At 41.2% G+C, this 15,708-nt stretch overlaps 1 protein-coding gene across 1 annotated transcript in view; it reads left to right on the forward strand.

Moving 5' to 3' along the window:
- LOC124556234 (protein tyrosine phosphatase domain-containing protein 1-like) overlaps positions 1-15,708 on the forward strand; it is a 375,836-nt gene that overhangs the window by 315,188 nt on the left and 44,940 nt on the right. The window lies entirely within an intron of this gene.

Raw genomic sequence — 15,708 nt, forward strand, 5'->3', positions numbered from 1 at the left:
GCTCAGCCATTCTTAATATTTCCAGAATTTCCTTTGTGTAGTCCTCCTGTTTCACTGTTATTGGCCTGTCCTCATTTTGCTGTATCTTAATACTCAAAAACATGTTGAGAGACCCTCTGGTTGTGTGAAACTCCAACTTCAACATTTTCATGAACTCTACAACATCTGCTCTGTTGCTGACCATAACTAAACCATCATGCACTTAGACTGTGCCATACAAACAAGCCTTGTTGCTCTAATGGAAAAAGAGTCACAGACCAGCATTACTGTTTCTGAATTCAGCTTTCATAATGTAATCCATGAAATGTTTGTTCCAACAATGTTTGTTCATGTTTGTGACCGTACATATTTTTATTCAGTAACCATATAGGTCCAGTATCATCTTTAAAACCTTCAGGTTGCTCCATCTATACAAACTGGTCAAGAAGCTTCATATTCTCTTGCAGCCACTGCAAACAGGATTTGTATAGTATCATGATAACCAGCAGGGCTGAATGTTTCTTCATAATTAGTTCCCTTTTGGTCACAAGTCGACCCTTGAAGTGAACATTTCCATTTTATGCATTTGTGTGTGTGTGTGTGTGTGTGTGTGTGTGTGTGTGTGTGTGTGTGTGTGTGTTTAAGATCCATAAATTCTGCAAAATCTGTGCACCACTTGGATGCTCAACTAATATCCAAGTATTGTTCTCTTTTGTGGACTTCAATTTTTCCAGCCTCTAATTTTTGTTGCTAGACTGCAAAGATTCAATATATGACCTTGTATTCTTGTCTGTGATGATAGGATTTCCAGCCATGTACACATAATTTCCAGTGGTCATCCATTCTGACTTCTCCATTTCTCACTTAATACTTGGCTTTCGCTGGAACTTGCATAATATTCAATGCTTCTTTCTCGTAACTTAAACCTTCTGTTCTCATGTCATGGCTGACATTTTCTGATTCTTTTTCCTCATAAGAATTCAGCTTAGGTGGACTCTGTTGAACAGTTTCATCAAATGCAACTTCAAATTCAGTAACATTGGTGCACAGACTGCATAGAACTTCAACTTTGAATTTTACATCTTGACAGCAGAACCTTCCTCTGAGATGGAATCCAGACCTTAAAGATATCTTTGTCATTCATATAACCAACCAGATGCCCACACATAGCCTTGTTGTCAAACTTTGAACAAAAATTCTTGTTTACATACACATAACGTTCTGTTCCAAAGAGTCTCAGATGTGTGCTGTCCATACCACAGTTACTGAGGAGGTTTGTTTCCAATAGAGCACTTCTTGGTGCAGTTCAAAAGATATGTAGCAGTGCTGTATGCTTCTACCTCAGTCATTTTGGCAGTTAACTAGGGTCCACATAGAACACACAAACACCAAACCTGTGCAATTATCTCTTTCTGCAACACAATTATGCTATGATGTGTAGGTTTGAGTAATGTAAGACTCTATGCCTCTGTCTGCCAGCAATTCCAAGACTTCTTGTTACAACACTTTTCCCTCATCACACCTGATCATTCTGGCATTATGTCTTAGCTTCCTTGAAGAACGGTTCCAGGATGCTGCTGACTTCAGTTGTCTGTGTCAAGAAGATTATTTTAAGAAACTTGCTAAAATCATCTGTAAAACGTATGTGGTTGCAAGCTTGTCTGAGAGACCTCATAGACATAGGTGCATATACATTATTATGAATTTATTCACCAGTAATCATTGGTCACTTCATTTGATTTCTGAATAGCATTCAATGCATTTTTCTCAGTGCACATTGTTCACAGAATTCTTCTTTGCACATGTCCATGTCAATGTTCATGTGCCTCAAGAAGGTTTTCATGTGTTGTTTGTGTTTATGATAAAATCTCTCATGATGAATGTGTGGCACATCCAACAATATCACCAAATTCAATTGAACCGGTTGTGCTGGTTTAACGATGTTTATCTCAAGAAGGTAGAGACATTACTAGTTATCATCATTTCCCCAGTCACTTTTAGTTCTATTTTGAAACTTTTGTTTTCAGCTCTCCTATAAAACCCTTGTCATGGAGGTGCATTTATGGAGACCAAGTCAGCACTTGCTTCAAGAACATTTAGCACATCTTTCAGGTCAGCATTTTTTCTGGCATAATTAAACTGCATTTGATTTTTCACAGTTCCCTGCCCATGATCCAACATGCTTACACCTCTTTCCCCAACTGAAATCTTTTCAGGAACAGTGAATTTTTTATATCATACAAAATATTATTTATTTGCAGTGATTTGATTTGTGGAACCACTGATGCAGTACCAACTGCATTGGATGCTCTGCTGCCAATGGCCTATCTGCTCACGTTTCTGACAAGGAAATGTTCTTTTTGCATGTTCAGTATTCTTCTTCAATTTTCAATACTGTCACGTTTATTTAATTGAATTTTCTTGATAGGACCACTGCATGCATCAAACACAGCCAATTCATCAATATTTTGATCATGCAATTCAGTCAATTGAATTATTCAATTCAAAGGTCCATACTTGTAATCATGTCCTGCAGTTCTCTAAAAATTGCTGTATTCTTTGTCTAGCATGGATAAAATTTGACCATAGTAAATTCTTTCAGATAAAACATTTTCCATTGTGATTCTGTAATTCATTGTTCAAATCCATGAAATGCTTCAGCAGCTTCATGATGTGAGTACTAATGTCCATTTTTCGTCACGCTGAGTACAAAACATTGCTTCAGTTGACATGTTCAGTGACTGCACACTGCTATGTAACTTGCCTCAGATATCACTTGTGTGGGTCGCATGTCAAAATGGGCATGACAATGGATTTTACTAGTGCACTTGCTAATAACCTTTCTACTTCTGCATCATCTTTCAACCACGGCTCATTTACTGCCTTTTTTCCATGGTCACATCTTTTAACAATTCAGGACACATATACCTAACATAAATGATATCTTCAAGTGCATATGCCCACAACAGTATTGTCACATGCCATTTCCATTTTGCCCAGTCTTCAGCTGTTTTAAGTTTATCAACTTACACTTTGAAGTCACCAAGGCTGGTTGTTACTTTTGTTGAATACAAAATGATGGGCAGATTAACATTATGTATTCATGAGCAAAAATGGATAATTGGCAACTGTTTCTGTGTGACATGGGTCCATAACCTATTAAGAATGCTTACTTCAACAAGTAGAGCAGAGAGGGTGTACTGTGGAGGTGTGAGTTCTTTGAAAGTTGGAAAAGAAATGACAGACTGGTTCCAGCAAACAAGTGCTGGAAAACAGGGCAGTGCATTGTCACCTCTCCTCTTCATTGTGGTTTTGGATGAGATAATGACCCAGGTGGCAGAAAAAATTGGAGAAGACAAGATGAAAGCAATGGTGTTTTTCGAATGAATCAATGATCTGGGGAAACAGGGAGGAGGAGGTTCAGGAAAAGCTGGATGCTTGTGCAGAAACTGTGAGACAGTATGGAATGAAATTTAATGAAAACAAATGTGAGATCCTGGTTACAACTAGAAAGACAGGTAGATCAACTAGTGTAATAAGGATAGGAGGTGAACAGGTGAAGAAGGTGGAAAGTATCAAGTACTTGGGAAGTGTGATAGAGAAAAATCGCAGAAATGAGAAAAAGATCAGTGAACATGGCAGACAAGGAGAAGCATTTCTGCAGTGTGTTAGGAGTCTGGTTTGGAACAAAGATGTCCCACAAAAAGGAAAAAGAAGTAACATATAGAAGTCACTACATTCCAATATTGACCTATAATTCTGAAACATGGGTAATGAAGAGAAGAGGTGTAAACAGATTACAGGTGTGTGAAATGAAGTTCCTCAGAAGTAGGATAGGAGTAATAAGGAGAAATAGGATGAGGAATGAAAGAGAAAGGTAAATAGTGAAAGAGGAACCCTTGCAGAGCAGGACAAACATCAATGCTAAGATGATATGGGCACTTACAAAGAATGGAAAGCAAGAGGATTCCCAAGAAGATACATGAAATGGAAATGCAAAGGAAACAACCAAGAGTGAGACAATGGATAGATGGCCAAAAGGGGTGGGGGATTGTGTTGAAAAAAGAGGCATGGACTGGACCAAAATGAACAGAGAAAGAGGATGGCAAAACAGAACTAGATGGCAAGGCTTATGTTCTGAACAGGCCTAGTGTGGGCCTGGAATCAGTTCAAGATGATGTTAATGATGATGATCTCAAACAGTCTACTATAGATTTACTAAAACATTGTTTCTAACAGATAAACTCTTAACAAACATAGAGCCAAACACCTTTTGTTGTACCAGTTTAAAGATTCCATTGCACTTGCGTAACAAAGATACCACATGAAAAGTCACATTACACAGATATGACAATAAACTCCAATTCTTTTCTTTTCAATGTTAACATTTCCCAATCAGAACTGGGGTACCAAGGTTCTTTAAAATGTTTACAGCAGATTTTTATTGTGTTGTAATACTTAAACTGCATATTTTCGTAATACAGAGTAATGACTTCATAACACACAATGTGTACACCTTCTAAACCAAATACAATTATTTATCAGAGCAATTTTACCTCTCCCCCCCCCCCCTCCCATCCACACACACACACATACACACATGTGCACAGGCACCCATGTAGGCACACAAGTTGCTCATGTGAAACGCAAGTATAATTTGGGATCTCCCATTGTGAACAAAAATTCAAACTTTATACCCAAATAAAATTGTATTATTTCTTAAAATTTGTAAGATTTTGAGCACAAATCATATGTGGCACTGCTGTTGTTTTTGAAAAAAAGTAGGTTAAGTGGTACTTGTTGACAACCTAAGTTCATTTGGTTTGTGGGCAAAATGGACAACCAAATTAAAGATTTCCACATCTGAATTATTTGTATTACTTATTAAAATACACTACTGAAATAAATTGTAGGTTAGTAGACTGCACCCACATTGAAGAAAAGTTCATCTCTAAAACTAATATAAAAGTCAGCAAAACAATATGTAACCCCATGACAGGTTATTAACTTCATTTTGCAGTTCAATATGTTGCCATCTTTGCTTCGATTAAATGGTGTTCTGAACATTAGTAATACACATCCATACAGATAAGGAATGAGGGTTGCAATACTTTTGTAATCACCTAAACAATACAGCAGCTCCATGCTACGGTATTAAATTTATCTTGCAGTAAAAAAACTTTTGCCATCTTCTGTTGATAATACTAAATCATGCTGCCACACAGTAGAAACAAACATGACAATTCGATTGAATACCATACTCAACAGTAGATGCTGACTGGCATTAATGCAATCATGGTGGCTACCACTATCCCAGACACATAATGACTACTATTAAGGGGGGGGGGGGGGGGGAGGGAAGGGGAATGAGAATTAGTTCACATGGTGACTGCCACTCCTCTCATTATGTGACAATCACTGTCCTGTTCTACTTCTTGGTGATGCATGCCATACTAAATGATGATTCCCAAGTTGAAGTAAAGTACACTTTATTTACAGCACAAGCACACAATTAGGTTACAGAATAACAGAAACAAATTTAACTGGTGTGCTACCAAGTCAGATGGATGCCTCATCCAGAGTGGCCAGTAGAGCGGCATCCATGGAGGCTGCACCATGTGGAGTAACATGGAGCAGTGTGGAGACAATGCAATAGAAAGTGGAGCTTCCAGGCTGGTCTTAGCAGGTTGTGATTGATGAGCCACAGATGTAGCTCGCTCCTGACCTAGAATTAAGTGAGCAGCTGACTCATCTGCTGGAGGTTGTGCTTGGCTTTAAGTATCCAACAGGTGTAAATACATCCATGACACTGGCTGTGAGAGCAGAGGGGAGTGGGTGCATGTAGAGGCACAGAAGGATTGCGTGAGGTGTGCATTGATGTACAGGAACGTAGGATGCAACCTGAGAAGCTACCAACAAGTTGCAGAATAATGTAACATAACTTGTGTTCCATAGGAATTGAACAGAAACAAACATTACCAATAAAAAGACTCCGTGAAGTGATATAAACTTCTGAATAAGGAAGCAAGATACAAGGAAAAAGACTGCTGAGCATGAGCTGCATAACCATTTGCAACTAAAACATAAGAGCCACATAACCATTTCACAATAACTTCTGAAGCTCAGTGCAAATTGCTTGAATATATGGAACTGAATCACTAAGTAACATAAGAAAATGATCCCATCAAAAGAAGCATGCCACATCTGAGTAGGGGAATGGCAGCAGGGCACCAGAGGTGATAGAGAAGGCCAGGTGCAGGCAGGGTTTGTGGTGAAATTTTGATGAAAATGCAACCCAAAGCCCAGAAAAATACAGGGTGGAGTCAACAGTGCCAGCGAGGATGGTGAGACTGGCAACAGGGCAAGCAGGGATGGTGGGGTGGCCACTGGGCCAGTAGCAGTGGCACTAGCAGAAACAACTGCGTCAGCCACCAGGATGGCTGTGGTGACAACATTGACAAGAGAGCTAGCATCAATAGTGCTTGCAGAGATAGGAGGGCTGGCCACGATAAGGCCAGTGATGACTGGACTGACGTGAGTACTCTCCACCTCAGCAACAGGCATGAGGAGGATAGGAAATCTGGCTGTGATAGGACTGATGACAACTGGAATGACTACAAGGCCAGTGTCGAGGTTGATGGGACCGGCGATGTCAGGAGAGCTGGCTGTGACAGGGCTGGTGACAACAGGATGGGCTCCTACTGCTGTTTGGTACACACCTGGAAAGGGCAAGTTACATATTAAGCTTCTTCTATGTTTTCTTAATAGTGTAGTTCTTAAATTTCGTGCATGTTTTTTCTCTATTCAAGTGGTTTATTCTCACGTCGTGAAACTTAATGTAAATTCAGGCAGTCAGTAGTGCACTAGTCATTTTCACTTATTTGTTTTGAAGAGCCGTTTGTTTTGAGCCTAGTAAGTGTCCGACAGGCTCTTGCTGCTGGTACACACCTGGAAAGTGGCAAGTTACATATTGGTCTTCTTATGTGTTTTCTTTGGCACATATTTCTTATATTTCTTGCATATTGTTTCTCTACTTAAGAGGGTTATTCTCACTTTATGTTGTCAGGCAGTCTGTAGCTCAGTTTTTATTTCTGCTGAATAAATAGCTTCACAGTTCATGAGGTGTCAGCCTCCTTTGGTGACACCTCAGGAGGTTAGCAAGTTGCATATCTAGGTTTCTGTCTGTGCTTTTATAAACAGTTCTTAAGTTAGTGATATTGGGGTGAGTAGGATGTGTGCATACTGTGTGCAGATGCAGGGGAAGCTGGCCACAGATCACATACAGCTGAATGTGCTTTTGGCTATGGTCAATCATCTTCGGGCTGCTGTCTTGGGATGTAGCAGTGGCAGAGAATCTGACATGTTGTATGGGACACCTCAGGTATTGCTTCCTTTTCCCACTGGCTCTGCTGCCGGGGCACCTCCCAGTGGAGGTTGACCATCTGGCCTTCCCCATTCACCCTGTGGGTGGAAAAGTGGCTGCTCCTTCAACAGGGTCCAAGCAGACACACGGGGGGGGATTTTACTAGTTATCAAAGCAAAGCCAATATGCACTCGGTATGTCTGCCAGGGGGCCTTGTCTGAGATGTGGAGGAGGTCTTGCCTGCATCTATTGAGCGTGCAGGGTGCAGTCATCTGCAAGTTGTGGCCCACATTCGCATCAGTGATGCTTGTCACTTGGGTTCTGAGGCAATCCTCAGTTCACACAGGCAGTTCTTGAAGGTGGTCAAGGCTGCTGGCCTCACATGTGGGGTGCTGGTAGAGCTTGCAATTTGCAGCATTGTTCCCAGAGTTGATCAATGTCCTTCGATTTGCAGCCAGGTGGAAGGTCCCAACCAAAGATTTCATTGACACTGTGACAGTCTTCGCTGCAGATTCCCAGACCTGCATTATCAGCTGGGGATTTGTAGGATTCCCCTTGACATGTCAGGGGTGCACTACACTAAGGAAGCAGCTACTCAGGTAGCAGAGTACTTGTGAAGTGTACATGGGGATTTTTTAGGCTAGGCAGTAGGTTAAGGTTCTCTGATGAGCACTCACCAGACGACTCACATATAGCAAAGTCAGACCACGTTCAGAGTGAAGACACTTCAACTGCCAAAATTTTACCATTAAATTGTCAAAGTATTCATAAAAAAGTTCCCGAATGTACTGTTCTCCAGGAAACATCTTGTGCTCAAATTTTTCTCAGGACCGAGAGCAGGCTCAAACCTGAAGTAGGAAGCTCTGAGATATTTAGTGATTCATGGAGCGTATATTGAGAAGACAGATTAGATGCCACAGGAGGGAGTGTGTTCATTGCAGTTGACAAATATATTGTCTCTACTGAAGTCGAATTTTAGTGTGACCCTGAAGCTGTCCAATTACATTTTGGTCAACTACAGCTTATCTCTGTTGCTGAAGAGATACAACCTAGTAGTCAAGCAATAACTTTTCATTTACTAAAGCCCAAACACCAATCAACTGAAAAACATAAATCAATACAAAGAATACTTATAAAAATCAAAGAGTAAAGCAGATTGTCCATGCACTCAGCACCACAGAATAATGCTGCATTTCATTGTGCATTCACAGATGTTCTTCTGGCAACACTCACACAAACCCCCCACCCCCACAGTAGAGTGGAGCTCCAGGAATGTAGGGGTAGCCATATTTCACCCGACGTCCAGCTCTTGTGTGGTCTGAGGCACTGTTTGAACTTCTTCAGCCTCCGGTGCTGGCAATGACGGTTCTACTTCCTCTTGTGGCCCCAAGACAGTGTCATCTGTGTCCAGTAGTATGGAAGGTGACACGTTGTGTTCAGCATGTACATCCTCTTCGGTCAGTAACATATGTGCAGGTTTGATGCATTCCAATGATACCATTTGGCTCTTCCCATTTTGATCTATATGCATGGTATGTTCATCCCGGGAGAGAACTCTGTAGTGTCTAGAATATGGGGGCTACAGCGTTGACTTGACAGTGTCTGTCTGTGACATCACACATTTACACGATCGTAGATCTTTGTGCACAAACGTAGTTACCGCCCCATGTCTCGAGACAGCAGATGGGCGAAGTATGGCCATATGCTCATGCAACGTTCGCAGTACATAAGGCAGTTCACTCTGTTATGCCCCCGTTTGATTGGTGCAGAATTCTGAGGGCAGTCTTAAGGGTTTACCATAAACCAATTCTACAGTGGATGCTCCTAAATATGCTTTTAATGCTGTACAAAGGCCCAACAAAATCAGTGGGCTTCCAATGTTCTGTGCCAGTGTTCCACCATTACATTACTTGTTGGGTGGTAAGCCGTGGTATGATGTTTGTGGAAACCACAGAGGTTGACCAATTCCGAAAACAGCATCAACTCGAATTGACACCCCTGGTCTGTGCTGACATGTAAAGGGCAGCCAAAACGTGCGATCCATGACGAAAGAAATACCCATGCAACTGTTCCTGCAGAAATGTCGGATAATGGAACTGCCTCCGCCCATCTGGTGAAGCGTTCCACTGCAGGGAGGAGGTAATGTTATCCTTCCAATGGCAGTAGAGGTCCCATGATGTCCAGGTGCACATGTGTGAAGTGTTGCATTGTAAGTGGAAGTTTTCTACTGCTTTGTGCATGTGTCATCCAACCTTGGGCCTCTGACAATTTAAACACGTTTTTGCCCAAATACGGCAGTCCTTCTTTATGTTGGACCACACAAATCTGTCAGTCATCAGTTTGATGCTGATGTTTATTCCCAGATGAGCCAGCCCATGGATGCTGTCAAATAATTGCCATTGCAATTTCTTAGGTACAAAAGGTCTCAGTTTCCCCTGTGATACATTGCAGCAAACTCACAAACTTCCACCAGCAGGTTGTATTTGCTGCAGACATAACCTAGATGTACTGCCGCAATGGAATTTGGTGAGTTGGTCTGTCTCTTGTGCAGCAGCTAGCTGCTTGTAGTCAATAGCCTGAGAGATTGATTCCAACTGAGCCAGGAAATCTGCCATGATGTTCTCAGCTCCTTTTATATGCTGCAGATCTGTTGTGAATTGGGCAATAAATTCAAGTTGTCTAAATTGTCGTGGTGAGCAGCCATCCTTGTTCCTACTTAAGGTGAAAGTAATTGGCTTATGGTCTGTGAAAACCATGAATGGCCTGGCTTCCACTTGTGGCTGGAAATGTCTGACAGCTTCATAAATTGCCAGTAGTTCCCTATCGTAAGTGCTCCATTTCACTTGTGACGATGTAAGCTTACAGGAGAAGAAGCCTGGGGGCTGCCAATGGCCTTCGACTTGCTAGTGTAGAGCTGTGCCAATGGCTTGCTGGCTAGCATCCATAACAATTGTCAGTCGCACCTGAGGAACTGGGTGTGATAACATGATTGCCTGACATAGACAGGCCTTGGTCTTATCGAATGCCATCAACATCTCTGGTGTCCATTGCAGAGGTCATTTGCAAACTGCATCCTTGCTGGCTAGTGCTGACATCAAAGATGCCTGGATGACTGCCACAATTAGCAGATGTTGTCTGTAGAAATGAATTGCTCCAAGGAACTGGCATAGTTGATGATAATCAACGGGGCGAGCCATCTCTTCGATAATGGCAAGTGTATCTTGCAGTGGGCTGATGCCAGCTGCTGTCACTGAGGATCCCAAGAATGCCACCTGATGTCACCAAAGTAAACACTTTGATTCATTGAATGAAATGCTATATGCATCAGTGCATTAGTAAAGAGTCATTAGATGCAGTTCGTGCAATTTCTTGGGAGCTGAAAAGACCAGGATATCACCGAGGTCTGCAAAGCAGTACAGTAAACCTCTTAGTACTTTGTCAACAAACCGTTGCCAAGTTTGTGCTGCATTTTTCAAACCAAGCAGCAAATGGAGGTATTTGAATAAGCCAAATGGTGTCATGACAGCCTTATTCGGTATATCAGCAGGCGCTACCGGTATCTGATGATATGCTTTCTGCCAATCAGTGACACTAGAAATGGTTGCGCCAGCCAGTGCATGCATAAAATCCTTAATATGTGGAATCAGATAGCAAATGGGAATAGTACTGGTATTGAGTGCTTGGTAGTCTCCACATGGTTTCCAGGTCCCAGCTTTCTCCTTTACTAGACGAAGTGGTGATGACCACAGGCTGTCAGATCTATGGACGACTCCCGAGTGCAGGAGTTCTTCGAATCCTGCCTTCAGTGCAGCGAGACGATCAGGAGCTAACTGGCACGGGCACTGTGATACTGGTTGACTGGATGTAGTCCTGATGTGACGGACCGTCTTATGCTTAACTGTCTGCGCACACAGCACAGATTCACAGTTTGCTATATGTGGCGTCACTTTCTGTCTGTCATCTAACATAGGCAGAGAACCTCATCCTAGAGCACCTCTAATGCTCTGTTTATCCTGGTGGATGCTCAACAAGCTAACATCTACTTCAACTGTGTAATGAAACAAGAAATCTGCATCCAGTATTGCATCAGACACATCGGCAACTACAAAAGTCCATGGTAAACTATCTTGGAAACGAAGGTCTACATTTATCTGGCATTTTCTATAAGTCATTACTGAAGCCTGACTTGCTGCTGTGAGCTTTGATTGAGATAGAGGAAGCTTCACATTGCAGCTTCTAACAGGCAATGCACTGATGTCTGAGCCTGAGACAATTAGATAAGCGCAGCTGGATTTAGCGTCTGTGACAAAAAGTCAGTGGGACAGTAAAAAAAAAAAAAAAAAAAAAAAAAAAAAAAAAAAAAAAAAAAAAAAAAAAAAAAAAAAAATTTTTGCTCACTGGAACAGAAAAGGAAATGATTAGTAGTGGAAAAGGGTACTCTCTGCCATGCACCATACTGTGGCTTGCAGAGTATGTATAAGAAGTGGCTGGCATCATCAGGACAGCCAGCTGTGTGATAGGGCTGGTGATGACAGGGCAGACGACAATACTGATGTCATCGTTGGCAGAGTTGTCGACAACAGTAGGGCTGGCTGGGACAAACCTGATGATGACTAGACTCATGAGAGGACTAGCATTGTCTTCAACAGGGTGTGCGATGACAGGACGACCAGCACCAATCTTTGCTGCGAGAGTTGATGCTTGAAGGCAACACTTGCAGAGGTTGGACTGGGAACAGAGGGACTTTCACAGTAGAACTCTGTGAACAAGAAACTGAGTGTCACATAGCACAACAACATTGAAAACAAACAGTCTGAAGCTGGACCAGCTTGCCACATACAAATTCGTGGATGTACAATCTGGACACTTCGTGAAAATGCTCACTCAAACACTATGCTAAAAACGGTCTATCATTAAGTACAAAATCAGGACACACTCGGAATGATTGAAAACAACAATCATTACAAAAATGCTCATCAAACCATTCCACCAATAAGTCATAGTCTATGTCTTGTGGATGAGAGACTTGGAAAAATTGACAACACAAACGAAAGAGTTCTGCACCTGAGCTCACAATAAAGTGGGCAATATGCTGCGTACCTTGTATGCCACAAATTCAATCCCCAACTGTTGATGGTATGTGGCCCAGTCCTCTTTCTAGCCGTTAAATACCCATAAAGTCAGCGCAAATGCAATAACAGCCTGCTGAGACATGGCTTTGGCAGACATAACCTGAGTGAGCTGAACAATGTCTTGCAGCATTTTTGGAATTTGCTGCTACTGTGACTAAAACAACTTGAGTCAAGGACAGCTCTACCGATAGGGCAAACATGATAATTAAGAATGACACTCATACTGTATGTAAGAATACATTGCCAGTCCTCAAACATAAACTGTCACAGAAGGATGAAAAAGTCATTATATACCAGTAACCATTACAACAGTACAGATCTACAGCATCAATTGGGAGAATTACTTTTGGAACAACACATGAATAGACCACCGGAACTATATGAAAACAGAGCTACCAGGAATTTGTATCTCGAATCTGCAACGACTAAAACTTAGACATTTTGTGCAAAAGCAACTGCAAGCAAACACCTATATTTCATTTTATTCTCACTTAAGGGTCCGTTAATTGATATTCCGACACCAAACTTGCCTGTTAATTTTGTAAACTTGCATATAATAGAGGCCAGACTTCAGTAGGCAGGTCAGTGAAATAAGAATATGCAAAGAGAATACAATATTGGCTTTGCATTTACTTTTTGTTGGTGGGTTCACTTTTATCATACAAGGCGCCTAAACAACTTGTATATTTTAAGATTCTTTCATTCGTAGTCAAGGCTAAAGCTGCTGAATCTAACTTGGATCTAAAATATCGTAAATACTGAAATTGTAATAAGATAAACTCTTTGCTGTGCAAGCTATCATTAAATGAAATGCTTTAAACTGCTTTGTGGCTTCTACTGTGGAAAATGACATGAAATATTTCGTAATATTTGAAATTGCTGAGTAATGGTGGCTGATAATTGCACACCAGGGAAGTTCTGTTTCCTGGTGGTGTGGCCATTATAAATTGCTAGAAATTGTTTAAATGTTCAAAATACAGGGTTTTTATAACTGAATATTGGGGTTTTAATGCCTTATAATATTTATTACATTAAACTTACAGTTATAAATGATATGTCAAATGAAAGAGCAACTCAAACAGTTGTGTTTGGCACTAGTGTGCACACATAGCATGCAGTGTTTCCACCCCAATCCGCTAGACAGTGGTGGTAGCAAAGATGGCGACTAGTGAACAGAAAGCGTTTTGTGTTTTGCAGTTTGCGAAGACCAAATCTGTAGTTACTGTGCAATGTGGGTTCCAGCTGAAGTTCAGTTGTGAACCTCCAAGTGATAATAACATTCATAGATGGTATCATCAATTTGAAGATACCAGCTGCCTTTGTAAAGGGAAGAGCAACAGGACGACCAAGAGTTAGTGAAGAGACTGTTGAGCAAGTGAGAGAGTCATTCACTCGTAGCCCAAAGAAATCAGTCCAGAAGGCTAGTCGTGAATTACAAGTTCCCATGTCAACTGTTTGGAAAGTTTTAAGAAAACGTGTACTACTACATCCTTACCATTTACAGTTATTCAGGCTCTAAAGCTGGTAGACCACAGATTATGTGCCAACTTCACAAACAAAATGTTGTTTCATGACGATGTAGATTTTCTGGATCACGTTGTCTTCAGTGATGAATTGGCCTTTCACCTTAGTGGACATGTTAACACTCACAATGTGCGCATCTGGGGCTCAGAAAATCCTCACGAGGTGGTACAAATGCAATGAGATTCCCCTAAAGTGTTGTATCCCAGTGGAAAGTCTATGGGTCTTTCTTCTTTTGTGAACCTATTGTAACTGGCACTTCTTCTTACCTTGATACACTAGAGTAGTGGCTCTTCCCTCTTCCCTCAGTTGGAAGAAGATGAGCCAGAGAACTTCATTTTCCAGCAAGATGGTGCGCCACCTCTCTGGCATAGCGATTGGTTGAACTTCACTGTACCCAAGTGCTGGATAGACTTGATGTGTGCCATGTGACAAATGGTGCTCACATTAAACGTTTATAAGGTTCTTGGTAAAACTGTTTGAGTTGCTCTTTCATTTGACATATCATGTATGACTGTAAGTTTAATATAATAAATATTATAAAGCATTAAAACCACGATATTCATTTATAAACACCCTGTATTGACATGAGGGATCGGAAGGCTACTTTCAATAATAACAAGGCTAACATTTCATACATATATTAACAATTACAACATACACGCCTCCTCAACATAAGTGACTCTTTCTCTGAGAACAGCAGAAACGAAAATATTACAGACAAGACAAGATATTATTCCTTACAATTGCAGTTGACAGGGATGGTAGCTATATTGTTCAGACTGTGTCCCTGATTAAAAGCAATTACTATACACTTACAACATTATAGTAATAAATTACAAAAATCACACAGTATTTCATGTCCAAATTTGGAGACGTTATACCTACAAAAACTCTGCGCAACCAATTTGACACACAGATGCTGCAGGAGGATTTTCAGTGTTCGACTGTCATAACTGAATACAGACAAATTTGGAGATGTTATACACACAAAAAAATCTAGGCAACAAATTTGACACACAGATATTGCAGGAGGATTTGGAGTGTGTGACTATCATAACTGAATGCAGACTGTGACAACACGATAAGCATAAATACACTGTCACATCAAAACAAAGTAACACACAAGTGAAAATTCAGTTATTTGAAAACTGTTTTAACAAGTGTGAAAAAAACAGAATGCTGTTCCAGCAAACAAACTAATATGCAGCAAGAAACATGAAAACACACATGAAGAACAGCTTTATCATCACTGATATTTATGTCAGCCAAGGGGAGAGAAGACAACTTCAAACTGCACTTTAACACTTGTGAGACGCAGGCTCATCACCATTGATCAATCTTATTTCTTGGTGATACATGCCATAGTAAATGATGATTCCCAGGTTGAAGGAAAGAACATTTTGAAACTTCCTGGCAGATTAAAACTGTGTGCCGGACCGAGACTCGAACTCGGGACCTTTGCCTTTCGCGGGCAAGTGCTCTATCAACTGAGCTACCCAAGCACGACTCACGCCCCGTCCTCACAGCTTTACTTCTGCCAGTACCTCGTCTCCTACCTTCCAAACTTTACAGAAGCTCTCCTGCGAACCTTGCAGAACTGATAGAGCACTTGCCCATGAAAGGCAAAGGTCCCGAGTTTGAGTCTCGGTCCAGCACACAGTTTTAATCTGCCAGGAAGTTTCATATCAGCGCACACTCCACTGCAGAGTG

This window comes from Schistocerca americana, chromosome X (genome assembly GCF_021461395.2).
Source record: "Schistocerca americana isolate TAMUIC-IGC-003095 chromosome X, iqSchAmer2.1, whole genome shotgun sequence".
In the NCBI taxonomy this organism is placed as follows: domain Eukaryota; kingdom Metazoa; phylum Arthropoda; class Insecta; order Orthoptera; family Acrididae; genus Schistocerca; species Schistocerca americana.